The sequence below is a fragment of the Wyeomyia smithii genome, chromosome 1, assembly GCF_029784165.1.
Source record: "Wyeomyia smithii strain HCP4-BCI-WySm-NY-G18 chromosome 1, ASM2978416v1, whole genome shotgun sequence".
NCBI classification, from domain to species: domain Eukaryota; kingdom Metazoa; phylum Arthropoda; class Insecta; order Diptera; family Culicidae; genus Wyeomyia; species Wyeomyia smithii.
In genome coordinates this window covers 84,831,442-84,852,067 of record NC_073694.1, presented here as the reverse complement: position 1 = coordinate 84,852,067, position 20,626 = coordinate 84,831,442, and the positions used below count along the sequence as shown (strand labels likewise).

General features: G+C 40.9%; 1 protein-coding gene across 2 annotated transcripts in view; it reads left to right on the top strand.

Moving 5' to 3' along the window:
* The window catches only part of LOC129717851 (scoloptoxin SSD976), a 152,342-nt gene that overhangs the window by 226 nt on the left and 131,490 nt on the right, over positions 1 to 20,626 (top strand). The window contains exon 1 of one of the 2 annotated variants that reach the window (XM_055668063.1): positions 11,743 to 11,859. The exons of the other annotated variant lie outside the window; for it this stretch is intronic. The gene's annotated coding sequence lies outside the window, so the exon portion shown is untranslated. Of the gene's footprint in view, positions 1 to 11,742; positions 11,860 to 20,626 lie in introns of those variants that run through there. 2 annotated transcript variants of the gene reach the window in all.

The window sequence follows — 20,626 nt, the reverse complement described above, 5'->3', positions numbered from 1 at the left end:
TTGGAAAACTCTCCCCCAACGTGTTTAGTTATAAATGACCAAAATTTCAATGAAACAACAGAAAATATTCTTTTTGATGACGGAGCTGGTATTTCAAGTTTTATTTCTCAAGCAATTAAAACCTCAATGTTTAGAGAATGGATTTAATTAGTTTACCTTTACTGACTCTCAAAATGCTTACATATTTTTTATTCGCCTTCACACTACTGCAATGGAATTGTAACGGGTTTTTCCATCACTTTCTAGAACTAAAACTATTAATATCTAGATATAATCCGTATGCTATAAGCATTCAAGAGTCCCACTTTAAAGATACTTGTGTTTCTCTCAACGATTTCCAAATATTTCACACAGACGACAGTGTTCATGCGAGAGCATCTGGTGGTGCCGCAATTTGCATTCGAAATGGTTTTGCAGTTGAAGTACTGGCAACAAACACAAATTTGCAGGCAATCGCAGTAAAACTATCCTATCCAATAGAATTTACTCTATGCAATGTTTATTTGCCACCAAATGAGAATATTCTCAAAACAGAGATCCAACAGCTGATTACTCAGCTCCCTCATCCTTTTCTAGTAGCCACTGATAGTAACGCACACAACGTATATGTTGGGGTAGCAGCACAAGCAATAAAAGAGGCGAAAGTCTAGAAGAAATTTTGGAAGAGCTTGATCTGAATTGTCTTAATGATGGTACTCCGACCCACTATAGCCTCACCCACAATACATATTCCTTCATTGATCTTACGTTCGGTAGTCCAATAATGTCGACAATTTTCACTAGGAATGTTCACGATGATATCTGCTCTAGTGACCACTTTCCAGTTGTTATTACACCTCTGGAAAGATCACTGATTAAGAAAATTTTCAATACCTTGTAACAAATGATATTTGCCAGAATAAACCAACTAGCGCTCTGGAACAGGTCCAACACATTACAGAATCTATTATCAATTCGGCTTTAGAGACTATTCGTAAAACTTCTAGTACCATAAAACGTTTTAAGCCTCCTTGGTGGAACCAGCATGTTGCTGATTGTATTAAAGAACGCAGAAAGGCTTTGAAAAATTTCAACTCTCACATGAATGATAAGATTCTTCGTGAATATAATCTTGCAAAGACAAAAGTAAAAAAAATTGTTAGACAACGATCCAAAGATAAATTGAGAGAAAAAAAAAACTGCAGCCGTTTCAGCCACACAGCAGCACCAATACAGCCAAACAGCCGTGCGCCGGGTACTGGATTTCTCCAAGTAGCGACACAACGCACGGGCTATTGTTGTTTTTTTCTTCCTTGTTTTTGCTGTTTTCAACAGCGACGACGGCAACGAGAAGCAGTGCACACGCAATACAATGCACGGTGACCTTGAAGGCGGATTACTGGTCGGCACTATCGAGATCGAAATGAAATTGCTACCGATCACGACGAGAGCACAACTCGGAATGATCCACGGGGTCTTTTCATTCATCCAGTGCCAACAATTCGCTTAAATTTTTTACATTTTTATTATTAAATTTTCAGTGCATTCTATATTTCTAAAATGCAAAAGCTTCATTCTTGAATTGGTGACAACAATAAATTATATGTCAGGAAAAAAGACCACGTGGTCATTTCGTTAACCCCCCGATTCCCGTGCGTGGTCTTTCGTAGTCTTTTGACAAACCCCCCCGACCCCTTCTTCTTGACCACGTGGTTTTGGAACGGCCCCAAACGAACTGACTGTTCGTTTACATCTCGCACATTAAAAATTTGATGATAAATACAAACAACGCAATGAAAATATTAAGAACGCTTTCACACACTCAATGAGGATCTCGTCGAAAAATCCCGTTGACTTTGTATAAGTCTCTCATTCTATCTAACCTAGACTATGGAAGCAGGGGCGGATTAACGCGTAGGCGAAGCAGGCGGTCGCCTGCTCGTCAATCATCAAGGGGCGGCAAACAGACGGCTAATGCGTGTGCTTATTTTTTAAGCGACGAGGAAATTTTTTCTCTCTCTAGCAGGATTTCTATTCACGTGCGACGCGACCATCCACATTTTCATGTACTAACGTTGTACTAACACTCCACATGCCACAGTCTTCTTGCAAAATTTCAGCTCAGTCGGACTTCGAAAAGTGGTGCCTCGAAGCGGTCAAAATTTCACTTTTTCGGCCGATAAAAAATGCACAGGTAGTTCGTAAAATGTTCGATATTGGAAAAAATGGTCTTATAAATGCATGAAACGTCGAGATCTGTCATAATCTCTTAAACTAATTATCTTAAACTTTTTTTGTAAAAATCAATTTTTGTAAAAATTAATCCGTTCCATGCAGCAACCAATGTTGTTGTTAGCAATGGTGCCAAGTCATGTTTTGATGCAGTAGACTTTTTCAGTGTCGTGCAAGAAATTTTCAACTTCTTTTCTGCTTCAACTCATCGTTCAAAAAACACATTACTTCTCTTACGGTGAAGCCTCTGAGTGGAACGCGTTGGGAAAGTCGAATTGATGCTGTCACTCCCTTGAGGTTTAATATAGGAGAAATTTATTATGCCCTATATGAAGCAATCGAGTGTCTGAAGCAAGATGCGTTTGCAAGAAATACTGCAAAAAGCCTAGCAAAAAAAAATTAAAAAAATCAAATTCTTATGCAGTTTAGTAGCTTGGCATTCAATTTTGTTCAAAATCAATTTAGTGAGTAAGTACCTTCAAAAAATAAATAGCAGTCTCGAAAACACTATAGACTTGATAGGCAGCGTTTAAAACTTTTTCAAAAATATGAGAAATGAAGGCTTGAATAGCGTCATTACTGATGCTTTAGAAGTAAATCCGGAGTTTCAAACAGAAACACGAATTCGGCCGAGAATGATAAAGAAACAGTTTGCATACGAACAGTCAGATGAACCAATTACATCGAAAAAATTCTCTTTCAAAGTGAATTTCTTCTATTCTGTATTGGATGTAGCTATTGCATCGTTCGATGATCGATTCCAGTTAATGAAAAATCACAGTGACAATTTCAGCTTCTTGTATGATATTCACAGTTTAATGGGTTGTAGTACAGATCAGTTAGAGAAAAGTTGTCTACATTTACAGAAAATCCTCACACACAAGAAAGAGTGTGACATCGATGGACATGAAATGCACCAAGAACTTGTTAGTTTATCACCTTATTGCCAGCTGAGACGACTTCAATGAATGCGTTAAACTACATCACAAAAAATCAACTGATTGATACTTTTTCAAATGTTTTTGTATCTTTGAGAATTTTACTCACTTTACCCATTAGTGTAACAAGTGGTGTTCTTTGAGCTCCTGGAAAAGACATACAATGAAAGCGCAGGAGACACATCCACAGTTCGATCAGCACTACAGCGCGAGAAGTGTTGGGTACAACTGCGGCAGCTGCGTCCAATGAGTGGTTTGACGCTGAGTGCCAGCGAGTGACGGAGGAGAAGAACCGCGCCAGGGGTAACATGTTGGCCACGGCTGTGACTCGTCAGAGCGTGGGTAGATATCGAGATACTAGAGCCGCTGAAAAGAGACTCCATCGCCGGAAGAAACGACAGCATTGGGAGCGTCTTCTTGCGGAGGCGGAAGGTTGCTTCTCCAGGCACGATGCGAGGAGCTTCTACAAGAAGGTCAACGGAATTAGGAATCGAAACGTGTCAGCTCCTGTCATGTGCAACGATAGGGAGGGGAACCTGATAACCGATAAAACAGAGGTGGCCAGGCGTTGGAAGGAACACTTCAGTGTGCTGTTGAACGGTGAGGGAAACAGTGGAGTCGAAAGGAGCAGGATGACTATTGAGGATGATGGTCAAGCTGTGGATCCACCATCCATGGACGAGGTGAAGAAAGCAGTGGAAGAGCTGAGAAACTCCAAGGCAGCTGGGAAGGACGGCATTCCCGCCGAACTCTTCAAAGTCGGAAGCGAACAGCTGTATCGTGCCATCCATCGGATCATACTGAGAGTGTGGTCTGATGAAGAATTGCCCTCGGACTGGTTGGAGGGTCTCATATGCCCGATCTACAAAAAAAGGTCATCGCCTGGACTGTAGCAATAATCGGGGCATAACTCTTCTCAATACCGTGTACAAAATTCTCTCCCGCATCCTGTTCCACAGACTGAGGCCGTTGCAGGAGACCTTTGTTGGCGAGTACCAATGCGGTTTTCGAGGGGGACGCTCCACGACGGACCAAATGTTTACCTTGCGACAAATCCTCGATAAAATTTCGAGAATTCAACTTGCAGACGCACCATCTGTTCATAGACTTCAGGGCAGCGCACGATTCAGTTAAGAGAAATGAGTTGTGGCGGATCATGCTCGAACATGGCTTCCCAACAAAGCTGATTAGGCTGATACGTGCCACCCTTGAAGGTTTTACATCAAGCGTCAGGATAACCGGTGAGATATCGGACCCTTTCGTGACGTTGGATGGTTTGAAGCAGGGTGATGGGCTGTCGAACTTATTGTTCAACATCGCATTGGAAGGTGCTATACGGAAGGCTGGTGTGCAGAGAAGCGGCACCATCATTACGAAATCGCACATGCTTCTAGGTTTTGCGGATGATATCGACATTATTGGTATTAATCGCAGAGCAGTGGAAGAGGCCTTCGGACCTCTCAGGCAAGAAGCTGCGAGATTGGGGCTTGTCATAAACTCTGCCTAAACGAAATACATGGTGGCTGGTAGAGTGCGTGGTAGTCCGTTGGAGGTTGGTGCTGCGGTGGTGCTAGATGGGGAAACATTTGAAGTAGTCGACGAATTAATTTACCTGGGAACATTAGTGACATGTGACAACGAGGTTAGCCGTGAGATAAAGAGGCGGATAGCAGCCACAAACAGGGCCTTTTACGGACTACGTAACCAGCTAAGGTCCCGCAGTCTGCAAATCCGTACTAAACTTGCACTCTATAAAACACTGATTCTTCCGGTGGCTCTCTACGGCCATGAATCATGGACGCTGAAAGAGGCCGATCGGTGAGCTCTTGGTGTTTTTGAGCGTAGGATTTTGCGTTCAATCCTTGGCGGCAAACTAGAAAATGGTGTTTGGCGCAGACGCATGAACCATGAAGTGTACCAGGCATACAAGTCGGCGGATATAGTCAAGCGGATAAAACACGGCAGGCTTCAGTGGGCTGGGCATGTAGCGAGAATGCCGGATGAGCGTCGAGCGAAGGCTATATTTAGCAGGAATCCCGATAGAGGTCGTCGACTTCGCAGCCCAAGACCGAGTGACATGGCGACGTATTCTGGATTCGGCACTGGATTGATAATCGGTCTGTCGCCTTAAAAGTAAATTAAGTAAGTAACAAGTGGCAAGAGAAGTTTCTCAAAATTAGAACTTATAAAGACGTAACTACGATCGACCATGCCGCAAGAACGTTTGTGTGGCTTGGCGATAATATCGATAGAAAGGCAGGTGCTTCAAGAAATTGATATGTCGGAAACGATAAAAAAATTTTCAACATTGAAAGCATGAAATGTTCATTTTTGAATTGTTAACACAACACATGCTGTCTAATCAAATTTTCGAGTCTATAGAAAATGCGTTTCATATAAAATAAAAATTAGAGGGGGGGGGGCGGCAAAATCAGCCTTCGCCTGCAGCTCAAATCAGCCTTCGTCCGCCCCTGTATGGAAGTTATTTGTATAGCACAGCCAATAAATCTTTACTCAGACAGCTAGACTTTGTCCAACATACAGGTATTCGTTAAGCTACAGGAGCTTTTCGCACAAGCCCTGCAGAAAGCCTCACGTTGACTCTGGAATAATGTGACTAAACTTTCGCCAAGATATTCAAACGATGACGTTGGGGCTCAAAATATTCTCGGTTACAGACCACCCACTGCACAAACCTTTCATCAACTTAATCGATAGTCACACCCCTCCAAGAACAATTACTAGGACACTGTCCAAGTAAGTATCACCTGAAACAAATTGGTCAGTCAAATGACGAAATTTTTCGACTCTGCGGGTTCGAATGTGAAACCGCAGAACATTTGCTCTACCACTGCAGTGCACTAATACAGCGCAGAATGAGAGCCTTTGAAAAAGGAACTTTAGAGCCTTTCGAGGTCTGTTCTGCAAATCCTAATGAGGTTATCAATTTCATACGAAATTCAGTGCCAAATAGGGAGATTGGGTGCAACATGACAACGACGATCACTTCCATCAATAGTGATATGTTTGCCACGAGTACCAAGACTAAAGAAGAGGTATACCACAAAAGATCAAAATAATGGTGCGACCGCAGTGGTACGAGAGCTCAAAAACGTGAAATTGATTCATTTGCTCTCCAAATAATGGTTTTATTGACATACTATCATCCGAAGATATTTAGTATATAAAAAGGCTCAAATCATGACAAAAAGTATTAGTTTGAAACTCAACCGCTAGTGGCGCTGCAAAATCTAACTTTTTAGTCTTACATTTTAGAGAAATGGTTTCTTTAGCAAAGTTATAGATAAAGTTCTTACAAAAAACTTTGCCGAAGACAATTTTTTCTAACTCTTCTTGATTTGGATGTATAACGTTTCATATTAGATTTGTCTTTAAAATTAGTTTTTTTTTTCAAATATACAAAAAACTGTAGATTATAGATATTTTTATATTATTGAATCACACAACTTTGCAGAAGACGCAATAAAGATAACTTCCACACAAACCGAGTTATTGTCAAGAAAATGTTAAAAAAGCATCATATTTTGTAAACACCAAGAACACAAAAAAGCAAAAACTAGCAGACGAAACCCGCATAGAATGAAATAATATCATAATGACTCTACGAAATCACTTTGAACGTTCGTCCCGAGCAAATCTATTAAGTTCATGTTTTTGAGCTCTCGTACCACTGTGCAGTGGTCCAAATCTTACAAAAAAATCACACCCCATACAGTTTCACCCTGAACTACAAACCTTTTTACCAGTGCTGTCTAGAGTGCTTTGATAAATACGGAATAATACTGCAGAAGCCCATTATTCGTAGTTGGATGGAATCCCCACCATGGAGTGCCACAGTTCCTCAGTTTGATACCTCCCTAATGCATTTCGAAAAGTCTCACACTAATCCTACTACGTATATTTCACAGTTCCTGGCAATCTGCGCAGAGAACAGAGACTACCGATTTATTTACACCGATGGCTCTAAATTCGAAGAAACAGTTGGATATGTAGTATACGAACGAAATCAAAATATTTTTAACCCTTAAATGCGCACGACGTTAAAAAATCATCTAAAAGTATAAAATCGTCGTTCAACAGGTTTACTGCTCTGAAACTAACCAATATGCATAAAAAAATTGAAAGATTTACTTTGCAATGTGGAAATACAACCCTCAGGTGTACCTCAAGGCAGCCATTTGGGACCTTTAGTTTTTTTTGTTCGTAAATGACCTGTGTACCCGTCTACGCTCGTCAAAACTCATGTTTGCGGATGCAATGACCATTTTGAAATCCAATATGATGGTTTCCGGTGGTCAAGATGATGCCCGGAGACCGGAGAACAAATCCAGACGGCTTTTTGCAAGTCAAGATGACGATATCTGGCTACTGGAAACTACCAAATACCCCCAAATATAGGTATTGCACGAAGGCTAAAAATTGACTACAGATGCTATTTTTAAATCTGAAATTGTAACGTTAGGATGCTGGAAAACAGCCAAAAAGGATCATTCCGGAATCGATATGATACCCAGAGATTGGAAATCTAATCCAGATGCCATTTTAAAACTCAAGATGGTGATATCCGGTTTCCGCAATACCGAATACCGAATACCAGGCGCCAAATCCAAAATGGTGATTTTCGGTTTCTGGAAAACACCCAAAATGATGGGTGATAGTTATAGACATAAACATGTTAATACAAGATAATCCATCATAATTATTGAACACATCTTTTGTAATCGTTCTCGAATGCAATAATGCAAGCTATTGTAACAACAGCTTTATGTAGTTCTACGTCAAATTTGCGGTTGTGGCTTTGAACACAACATTACAAAATGAACATCTCATTAAAATCAAAATAAATTGGACTTACTATTGATTCTGCTGAGCTTTTTTACTACGATTCTCTACGCTTTATTTAATTGCGAAGAGTCAATTTAGTCCATCACCGCATGGGCTTAATTCGTAAACAACTATCTGGCATCTCTTTCTTACATGCGTAGTAAATCGCAATGTCTTTTTTTTTCTTGGGTAGATCTGCACTGACCCAGTTGAATAAAGAAATTCGCGCATTCGTGGGCCAGAATCAGTGCTTGAGAAGGGATCGAAATTTGATTGTGACTGCGATGAATGCACATGCTATTTTCGTTTGATTTGAACGGCAGAAATGATCGGTCGAACGAAAAAAAAGTTTTTCTCTTTCTCTCGTGTGACGATTATTTTTCTAACGATAGCGACCGCAGTTTCGGAGAAGCCGGTTTTAAAACTCTCTCGCTCGATCATATACAATTCAAATAGATTTTGAAGGCTGTTCGCACTTATGTGAGCTCTCATATGTAATTGTCAAAATATGCGTGATGACAAAAGCAAAAATATTTCCTTCCTTCTTTTTCGCACGCAAAAATCAAACAAATATCAGCAACACCCTCAACGCGAATTTCTGATGTTACTGAAAACTTCGTTTGAGTCATTCATGCGTTACAGCAAGAAGATTTATTTTACACGCTATCACAACACAACGCATGTGCGTGTTCTCTGTTTTGAGTGTAGTATTCGTTTCTCCCTCCCAGGTGTGTAGCATCTGTGGCAGCGTACCGATCCCATGGTTGCTCTTTGCACATAACAAATAATTCGATACAGCGACTGAAAACCAGTCATTGATCGCAGTTCTGAACGTTCGGACAGCCAGTCGTACGCAGCGATAGACTCGCCTTGCCGTAGATTAATGTACAGCCTGAGTAGAGCTGTACATTAACCTTCGGCAGAGCGAGTTGCCTTCGCAGCGCAGGACGCACCAGTATTTTTACGGCTGTACTTTTTAACGCTGTAACAGAATATACGCATCAGAAGCATACAGCGACTGCCGATCAATGATTTATTTTCCGGTCGTTCATTGCCACTAAAAATCAATAGATATTGAACAAAAGGAAAATGTGAAACAAATCGTCATAAAGTAGTGCGAACAGATGAGCGAGGATTCTACACGAGAGAGGAAAAGAGATGATCGTAATGCCCGTTCGTTTAATTTTGCAATCGGAAAACGAAATTGAGCGCGCTAGTTCGGAGAGACGAACGGTGTACGAAGTCTCGCACAAAACGGATAAGATGAAATTGAATGACTAATATTTTTGTGTTCGGTAGAAAAAAGGATTGATCAGAGCACAGAATCCGCCTCAACAAAGCGCATGCGTCAATGCGTTGTTATGACAACATTTACCCAGCACATGCGCAAATGTGGTGTTATGCGCAGTGCGACTAGATTGACAATCGTGTCGTCAATGACACTTCCAATTAATTTTGAATTGATTATAAAAATCAATGTACAACATTTTTAAATGGATTGACTCTGTAGTATGAATATTAAAATTGTTTTCGCATAGTTTCAACGCTATCTAGACTTAAAATATAACAAAACTAGAAAACATTGTTAGATATACGGTAACAAAAAACGAAGTGATATTGGTTGCACTGCAAGCGTTTTGTTTATCTTTTCAATAAACAATATACCAATATACCTTGTATTTATTTTTGATGTAATTGCAAAATGTAGAAAAAGTGTTGAAATGTATTTTGATTTGTTTACTTTTAACCCAGAAACAACCTCAACTCTATTTTATTTTATTCATTTTTATTTATATTTTACGTTTTTGTTGTTTTTTATTGTGTTTATATTTAATTCGTGAATCAATAAGGTAACGTTTAACAATCAAGTGACGTGAATATTTTCGATACTCTTGTACAGATCTTCAAAATTTTCCATATGGGTTGCGACGTTTGTCCGGCAGCAATATGCAAAATATTGAATATTTGAAAAAGGTCCGTAACCGGCCTTCCGACGAAGCTTTCTTATGTTGACGTTGACTTTACAAATGCATCTTTTGATTCCACCAATCAACTGTTTGCTGTTCGTCAATCTCCAGTTATTTATATGGCTATGTAACAAATTAATCTATCCATTTTTACATGCTGATAAAAAGCTTCAGCCAAATCGGTTCAGTAGATGCCAGGGACGGATTATGGCGACAAAGCAGGTGGTCTCCTGCTCGTCAATTATTGGAGGGCGCCAAACTCCGAAAAGATTAAAAAAACTAAAATTCAAACCACAATAATACGTTAAATTTTCGGCAAATTTAGTATTTTTTCAGGCTTGCTTATCGAGTCAATAAAAAACGCTCTCAACTGTTCAATATGTGCGATATTGGAACGATAATTTGCGTCCGGATTTCGGTCCAGTTCGATCGAGAATCGGAACAAGCTCTTTCCGGTCTGTTTTAAATCCGGTGCGATTGGCTCCGTTCTGATCCGTCCAAAGTTTGGGAATGAAAGTTGTCAATTTTTCATTTTTTTTGAGCAAGTGTTATTTTAATGAAAATAAATCATGAAGTCTTGATTGAATTAAAACAATACAGAACTAGTTTTGTTGTGAATTCACTTATATGATGCTGTGGCGTAACCAGGAATTATTTCTGAAGCAAAAGGGAGTAAAATCTTGAGAAGCAACAAAAATAAATTGAACATTGATTATTTTCACTTAATTTGGTCATGTACCAAACATGTGTCCAAAAAAGTGACATAAATTGTAACAAATGTACCAGAAGTGATGGTAAAGGTAAGATTTCGAAATAAAAATCAACGAACATCAAAAAATTAAAATTCCGGATAATCGAGTCTGACTTGTACTTAGTTGCGAAAAATAAGTATATTTACTCATTGAATTGCATTTACTAAAATCAGTGCACTTCGTAGAAATTAAAACTTGCAAAAATCGTTGTAAATTTGCCAAACAAGTTCCTTTGTAGAATAAACACCTTGTCAATAATTAATTAGATCTGCTGTTTTTTACTCTCACGTAGTTGATCATGATTTTTAAAATTAATGATCTCTTGATCATTAGAGCTGCACAAAACTTAGCCTTGATCGACTGAACTGAAAACTCTTTCGTCAAGTTTCTTTGTGTCAACTGAATTTGTTCTTAATTCAACTATTTCATATTTTGTTAATTATTTTTTAACTGCTGAACTGATTTAGCAAGTAGCGAGTATTTTAAGATTTATAATAAAAGTTTTACATAATAGCACTTGGAAAAAACGCCAATTGTCAACAGGCCATGCTTAGTTCTAGTGATCTTCAAAATTGATTACAGATAATATAATGTTGGTATAAGCTTGTCGGCGTTCTAGCAAATTCTCAAAATTATAGACTGTCGAGGTTTGTCATTATTAGATTTCTGTTCTGCTTGCTTATTAACGCTTGGTTTTTCAAGCAAACATTACATATTTTATCTTTCCAACCACAATATAATTGAAATAATTCAAAAGACTTAAATTAAACATTATTAACGCTTTTATAAATTATTAGGATATTATGATGAAATATATAATTTAAAGAACAAAAGATATATTCAATAAAGTTTATTTGATTAGCTTTCTAAACTATAGCGAAGCTTAAACATGTGAAAAAATTTGGAAAAATAAAAATTACCTTCTAGCACACTGTACTCCGATTGGTTACATTTTAATTTTGGTTAGCCACAAACAACTCTAATGAAAGATACCTGTGTGGGCTGAATAAACCACAGTGTAATATGTGCTGAACTTCCGCTAGTTCAATATTGTGGAAAGCTCGATGTGATTGTACTCTGCTCAGCTGGCCATGAGCTACGCAAGCCACCGTGACACGGGCCATTCTATCTTCATCGGTCACCAAGGTAAGACGTGTTTTGCAGTAGCAGCGCTGGGTGCTTCCTAAGTAGCTAACAGAACTTCACAATACCTATCGAACATTACAATAAATTACATCTGGTTTGGAACGAGATTTGTTAATTGTTTATTGTTTATTGTTGGTTTTGAATCATCTGACACATTGGTGGTCTTAATGATAAAATAAACTACTTATTACTACTTAATGTTCACAAACAATATAGTGCACTTCTAAAACATTTAGGCCTGTCGTCTACGGAGAATATGCTTGAACGTTAGTACCGAGATGTTGAAGTCGGCTAGATCTGCTACAACGTTGAAGCTAGCTGACATAGAACGGATGGGATCGTGTTGCCCATATGACGCAGAACGATGCGGTAGCGAAAGAAAATTTCTTCGCCGTAATGGCCTCTCCGGAGCATACAGATGTAACTGCTCTAAAGTTCTCGGGGCATCGGTTCCACCAGTTAAAATTTTGAACACAAATAAAGCCTGTGAATTGAAACGTCTTTGTTGCAGTGTTTCCATGCCTAAAAGCTGGCAGCGATCAGAATATGCCGGTAGCTGCTGCGGATCTCGCCACGGAAGAAAACGTAGGGCGTACCGTACAAATTTCCGTTGCACTGATTCGATTCTGGCAATCCAGTTTGCGTTATATGGACACCACACTACGGAATTAGTTTCCAGAACAGATCGCACCAAGGAATAATATAATGATCGAAGGCACAGTGGATCATGAAATTCCGCGGCTATCTTGAAAATAAAACCAAGTTGTCGATTCGCCTTTGCTATAATCTCATTGTAGTGTGGCCTGAAGGACAGAGCTGCATCCAACGTTACTCCCAAGTCACGAACCTGGTTAACTCTTGCCAGAGTTTGGCCAACCATTGTATAGCTGAACGTTTCCGGATTATTTTTCCTATGGAACGGAATCACACAACATTTCTGAATACTAATTGTCAATTGATTTTTGGGGCACCACTTTATAAAAAGGTCAACTAGTCGCTGGAGTTCGAGACAGTCTACAGTATTTCGTATTATCTTGTACAACTTAACATCATCTGCAAAAAACATACGGCAATTGTATGGCAATATTAGAGATGCGTCATTTATATACAGTGCAAAGAGCAGTGGTCCTAAATTACTGCCCTGCGGAACGCCTGATACATTCGAAAAATTAGAAGAATGCTGTGATCCAATCTTTACGTAAAGTGTACGATTAACCAAATACGACCTCAGCCATTGTACAAGAGCAGGGGCCAATCCAAGTTTTTCCATCTTAGCGAGCAGGATACCATGGACGACGCAGTCAAATGCAGCTTTCAAATCAGTATAAACCGCATCGATTTGAGCACCTTCGGTCATATTTTGTAAACATATTGCAGTGAACTGCACGAGGTTGGTAGCAGTAGAGCGCATTGGAAAAAAACCGTGCTGATCGATCGTGATATATTGCTTGCAGCTAGCGAAAAGTGCATCATATATTATTATCTCAAATACTTTTGAGCAAGCGCAGAGAGAAGTTATGCCTTTGTAGTTCTGCACATTTCGTTTGTCACCTTTTTTGTGCACAGGGAACATAATCGATAATTTCCAGCTGGTAGGAAAAACACATCGTCGAAGCGACAAGTTGAATAGCAAGCTTAGTGGACGTACGAACACAGCTTTACACTTTTTCAGGACGCAAGAAGGAATGCCATCAGGCCCAGGAGCGAAAGAAAGATTCATTTTGTCGATTGCAGCTTCCACTTGGCGGTTAGTTATTATGAATGAGCTAAAGTCAATGACGTCTCTGGGGATACCATCTAAAGCTGAGCCAATCTCTGCAGCCCTGGCCGTAGAGCTGCGAAAAATCTGTTGAAAGTGTTGAGCAAACAAGGCGCACTTCTCAGATGCCGTGTTAGCTTGACGATCGCCCAAAAACAGTTTTTTTGGTAGGCCTTCTTCTTTCCTTTTGCTGTTGACGAACGACCAAAAACGCCGTGGATTTCGTCTTAGACTGTTCTGCATGCGCACAGTATATCGTCTGTACAGGTAGCGATTATAAAATCGATAGGAATTACTAGCAAGATTGAATTCTTGTTTCATTGACGGGTTTCGCGTTTTGCAATACTTGCGCAGTGCCGACGACCGCTGTCGTTTAAGCTGCCGCAAGCGAGTGTTGGACCATGGAGGTTTTGGTACCGGCCGGCGAGGAGGGACACAGTGAAAAAGTGTGTTCTTTATCGTGTCGTTAAAATAACTGATTGCATCATCGAGGGAAGGCTCGTTTTCCAAAAACTGCCAATTAATTTGGGAGATCAAAGTACTTAAAGTGTCGAAGTCAGCTCTGCGGAAATCTAAACTTTGTTCGGTTGCACAATCCTCAAATTGAACGGGTAACATTTGCTGGACAGTGATAGCCAGCGCAGGGTGGTTGGAGTCTAAGGGAACTAACGGCTCATCGGCCTCAGAAAGTTTACACAGGGTATCATTATTAGTCAGAGCCAAATCTAATAGACGGTCATTACTATTAGTCACATAATTCATTTGCGATAGGTGGTGTAGACTGAATCCATCCAACAAAGCAGAACTCCCAGCTGAGATTTGCGATTGGATATAGTCAATGACTGGCATATAATTATTCATACGGCTCCAAACCAATCCAGATTGGTTGTAGTCACCAAAAAGCAGCACGAGATCGTCTCGGTTTAATGAAGACAAAACAGATCCAATGGGTTGGACATGATTTTCGATGGCAGTAACATCAGCTTTGCGGTAGGGAGGCAAATAGATAACACCGACACTGACTTTGTGAAGCGGCATCGAAACTATAATCCACAGCTGTTCGAGTGTATCACAAACGGGAGCAGGGTCAATATAGCTACAAAAGCGGTTAGAGACAGCAATCAAAACTCCTCCACCACGCGTCTTAAAGCTATTTTTTTCGATTGCGATCGCAGCGATAAACGGTGAAGGTGCTGCCAAAAAGTTGCACTGAGTGAATGTTGTCGTCTAGCCACGTTTCAGGCAAAACAATGACGTCGTACTCACATTCGGTAACGGCCAGGAAGAAGTCGTCTATTTTTGTCCGGAGACCGCGGACGTTCTGGTAAAAAATCCGTAGCCCAGGATTCGTCTCGATGACGGGTTGGTTTTTCGATGGATGACTAGAAGGTGCGGGAATATCAGGTGTTGAATCGTTAAAATCAGTAAAATACTTGCCGATGCTAGCAAGCTGGAAGACCCCTTCCCTAGACTCAAACACAGGACCGGGACGGCTGATGAGCGCAGGCTGCAGAGGCACGACTGCGATGAGCGGGTCAGGGGCTTCCATATTGCTTAACTCGGTGCGTCCCGGGCCGGATCCTAAAAACACAAGTTGGTCGTCAGTGGAATTCGTCAAGTCGATTGAAGCGGGAAAATCTTTATGCGATGATTTGGCTAAGCATAGCGTTGTCTGGTCACAAACATCCATCGATGATTTCACGGTTAATTTAGAGTTGTAGCGTGTGTACTTTCTGAAGCTGTCGGTTGAATTCCATGTATGGTACGAGGCAATTTCGGTGCATTCGGTCCCCAAAAATCCTTCGCGCTATTCCGTTCCTCAAACAGACGAAAATAAATTCCTTTTGGCCAATTCTTAGCATCCAGCGCAACCTCTTTGAGCTGGATATCAATGCCAACTTTGAAAGAAATGAACGCAAACGACCTTATGTCAGCGTCTTTTTTTACAAGTTTGCGAACAACTGGCTGAGCCGCTGGCACACATTCTATAATGAGCGCTATAATCTCATCCTCAGTGACATGCGGGGCAATGCGCGAGGGATAGATCCAACATTTTTCTGTCGGTTGCGAAACTGTGTCTACCAAATTGGAACAATTTTCAGCCGATTTTGTTCCACCCATCAAATCCGATAGAATTTTCGGTCTTCTGGGAGTTTCAGTCGGTGAGACAACTCTAGGCCGTTTATTTCTACGAACAGAAAGCGGATTCGCTGGTGTTACACTAGCCAACAACTTATCGGAAATCGAACCGATGAATGTGTTAATTTGACCAAGCTCGTTTTTAACATCATTCATGCAACAAGTGATCGATTCTGCAACAGAAGTTATAGCAGCAACGGCAACATCGGAAGAATTGTTTGCCTTCAAATTCTCGACAGAATGCATGCAATCGTTACACAGCCAAAGCAAGTTTGATTGTCCATTGACAAATCTAAGTTCGCTCGAACCCAACCAATACATTTAGTGTGTGCCATACAGTCACACAAGTTGCATTTCATCATGTTGAAGTTCTTTATAGACTCACAGCATTTGAAGCAGTTTTTTTCCATTTCTGAGGGAGCTTTTTGAGAGGCTGATTGCATAACTGATGGCGTATTGATAACGGGTTGCGCAACTTGCAGTGACTAAAACACTGAAGATCTAATCAGCTTGGAGTGGTTATTCACAGAGAGCGCTAGCAGAGAAGATGAATTGCGCGGGGCGGGAAGAGCCGATGTCAATGCAAAGCAAAAGCAATTATCACTTAAAACAAGTTCACTCAAAAAATAGGTAAAGCACTACACTTCACTATCTTCACAGAAAATGATATCGCAGCAAGTCAACAAACTAATTTATACGAGTATAAAGGCTTTAATACAGTTTAAAAAACAGCAAAATCACGGACACCAAAAACAAACACAATAACAATACAAGCAAGGTTGCCAGATTTACAAATGACCAGGAGCCAGTTTAAGAACATTCCATATTAAGCCCTCGGTTCCCCAAAAAACGAAGGTCGATTTTGACCAAAAATATTTTTCGAGGTAACACTAGGTCACATCGTTTTTTGGTATTTTCAAGACATTTGGCATCATGAAGAAAAAAAAAGACATTTGGCATCGAAAAAGGTTTCGATTTTTCCAATTTCTCCGTTCTGGTCCAGTACGGAATTAAATCGGACATTGAAGCCCGAGAAACTTCGGACCGGACTCTCGGAATCCAGGTCCGATGTAGAACATAACTATTGATATAGAGTCAGGTTTTTTTTACGCGGATCTTTCTTATGAAGTTTTTTTACGCGGATTTTTGAATTACCGCGGTTTTTTTTTATACGAATTTTATAATTTATTTAATTTTTTACGCGATACCGCGCTAATTCAAAAAAATTCTCATGGATTTTCGAGTTAACGCGGGTCGGAAACCAAAAACTTCTGAGTATTAATTGAGTGAAAAACTCAGTCAAAAAAAAAAAAACTCTTCGTCTTCCGAAAGATCCGAAATAACCGTCAAAGAAGATAATTTCAAATACTGTACGTAGGGCGTCTCGGTTTTTTTTTCTAAAACCTTTTTTGGGGGTTAACTTTACGCGGATTTTTAAATTAACGCGTGTTTTTATGCGAATTTTTGAAATCAAGTTTTTAACGCGGATTTTCGAATTAACGCGGTTTTTACACGTTTTTTAAACGTGCTCCGGATAAAAAAAAACCCGACTGTAAACAAAAAAATGAAGGGGGGCTCCAAAATAAGTTTTCGTCTGCAGCTCAAATCAATCTTCGTCCGCCTTTGGTAGATGCTGAGAAAAACTTACCACCAGTTAAAAAATATGGTTCCGAGAAAAACGCTGCCATCAGCGTAATACTTATTATATTTGTATCCATGACATGCAGAATACATCTTTAAATACACCTTAATCAATAACCAGAATACCCGAATACTCCACCTTACCCTGAACATCTGCAAAAATTCACGAAAATTTATTATTTTTCGATTCTCCAGAGTAGGGATCTCTCTTAAGCATTTCGCGAGAAAAAGTTCAAAGCCGCCACTGGTCATCGTTGAAGATGAATTTAATATCTATTTTGTTAAGCAAAACGCCCGATGTATAACAATATATATTTATTCGGTGTAATATTACCAACTCATTCCGCGTCGAACACTCGACAGAAACGGACGTGCAAAGTGGTCGTTCTATTACAATCCGGTCCGTGTGTACGAATAGCCAAACAAAAGAGTGTATTATTCAAGGCCATCAGTTGACAGTCGAGTCCGTGTCGCTGTGCTGAGTGATCTCACACCTGGCTCACTGCTGGTGGCTGTATTGGTGCTGCTGTACTGGTGCTGCTGGCTGCTTTGGGTGCAGCTTCGAACGATCGGACAACCACTGCTGGAAGGAAGAAGTAAAGAGGTACGTGTTCTTGTCGGCGCTAGTTCGCTAGTGCGCTACATTTAGCGCGATGGATATAGATCCCTCGCCTCCCGTGCCACCATCCCCGAACCCCCCTGACCCTGACCCTTCTGTTACCCCCTCCCCTGTTCATTCTCCAGTCCCCCCTCGCCCCAGGCTTTACCCGGACGGATCTCAACAGGGCAGCTATACTGTTTATTTTCGTCCAAAGGCAGGAGTGAATTCAAAGCGATTAAACATACTGCAAATTTCAAAAGACCTGACGAAGGGGTACAAGGCCGTGACCGAAATTTCCAAGGTCCGACCTAACAAGCTCCGTGTCGTGGTCAGTGATCTGGCACAGGCCAATGCTATCGCTTGCTCTGAGCTCTTCACACGCGAGTATCGCGTTTACATACCCGCACGAGACGTGGAGATCGACGGTGTCATAACCGATTCGAGTCTGTCTGTCGAGTGTATCCTAAAAAGCGCAACCGGTTGCTTCAAAAATACCGAAACACAGGCGAAGATTTTGGATTGTAAGCAATTGCGGTCCATGTCTCTCGTCGGCGGTAAAAAAAATTTACACTCCGTCAGACTCGCTTCGCGTTACGTTTGCCGGATCTGCACTCCCTAGCCACGTCTCGATCGACCGGGTTCGTCTGCCTGTGCGATTGTATGTACCCCGTGTTATGAGTTGCACCAATTGCAAGCAGTTAGGCCACACAGCCGCCTACTGCTGCAATAAGGCACGATGTAGCAAGTGTGGAGAGACTCATGCGGAAGATTCTTGCAGTGTTAATGCTGAAAAATGTATTCACTGTGGGGAAAACCAGCATGAGCTCTCCACATGCCCGGTGTACATGCAACGCAGAGATAAAATCAAGCGGTCACTTAAGGAGCGTTCAAAGCGTTCTTACGCTGAGATGCTGAAGAAGACCGTGACCACTTCTACCATAACATCGAACCCCTTTGATCTGTTGCCCTCCGATGAAACCGATTCTGACGATTCATCAGCGGGAACATCTTATGTCAATCCTGGGGAGTCTAGGAAGAGGAAAAATGTTTCTTCTCCTAAACTTCCCCGTAAAGGTCCTAAGATTTCCCAAAGTGTAATGAAAAGTACGAACAAACCAAACAGTGCTGCGGAAAAACCGAAGCAAACTCCTCCTGGGCTTGCAAATTTAAAGTCCCAGAAGGAGTTCCCAGCACTGCCAGGAACATCTAAAACCCCAGTTGTTCCCTTTGCACATCCAGTTGATGAAACAAACTCTGGATTAGTGAAATTTTCTGACATTGTGGACTGGATTTTTGAAAATTTCAATATACCCGATCCAATTAAAATTTTTCTTACAGCATTCCTCCCAACAGTTAGATCATTTTTGAAGCAGTTGACTGCCCAATGGCCCCTCCTTGCAGCGATTGTATCCTTCGATGCCTAATTCAACTGCGTATATGAAGGATTCTATCTCTGTCTTACAGTGGAATTGTAGAAGTATTTTACCAAAAATTGATTCGTTTAAAGTTTTGATAAATAAAAACAAATGCGATGCATTTTCCCTTTGTGAAACATGGCTTACTTCAAATATTGATCTCAACTTCCATGATTTTAATATTATTCGCCTTGATCGAGACACCCCATATGGAGGAGTACTTTTAGGGATTAAAAAGTGCTATTCTTTCTATCGTATTAACCTCCCCTCGATTCCAGGCATCGAAGTTGTCGCATGTCAAATGACAATACAAGGTAAAGAGCTTTGTATTGCCTCAATATATATTCCTCCCAGAGCACAGGTTGGGCAACGGCTGCTCTTTGATTTAATAGAACTTCTTCCCTCACCACGTTTGATTTTGGGAGACTTCAACTCTCATGGCGTGGCTTGGGGTTCCCCTTACAATGATAACCGCTCCTCTTTAATCTATAACCTTTGCGATGACTTCGACATGACTATTTTAAACAACGGCGAAATGACACGTATCCCGAAACCTCCAGCGCGCCCAAGCGCTTTGGATCTATCCTAATGTTCGACGTCGCTACGGTTGGATTGCACATGGAAGGTAATCCTTGATCCTCACGGTAGCGACCATTTGCCTATTCTTATTTCAATTAATAACGGGTCGACTCGCATGCGACCAATTGACATTCCGTATGACCTCACACGGAATTTCGATTGGAAGTTATACGAGGAAATGATTTCAAAAGCGGTCGAGTCGATTCAACATCATCCACCACTTGAAGAATACAACCTCCTCGCGGGCTTGATTCTCGACGCCGCGTTGCAAGCCCAAACGAAGAAATATCCCGGCGTAACGATCAAAGAACGGCCTCCCACTCCGTGGTGGGACCAAGAGTGCTCCGATGTCTACACGCAAAGATCCGACGCGTTTAAGGCCTACCAGAAGGGAGGTATACCTGGCGACTATTTACGGTATTCGGAGCTTAATACCAAGCTTAAAAGTTTGGCTAAAGCAAAGAAACGCGGATATTGGCGTCGGTTCGTGAACGAGACGTCGAGGGAGACATCGATGAGCACTCTTTGGAACACAGCCCGAAGAATGCGAAATCGCGTAACGGTCAACGAAAGCGAGGAGTCTTCAAGTCGGTGGATATTTGATTTTGCCAGGAAAGTATGTCCGGACTCTGT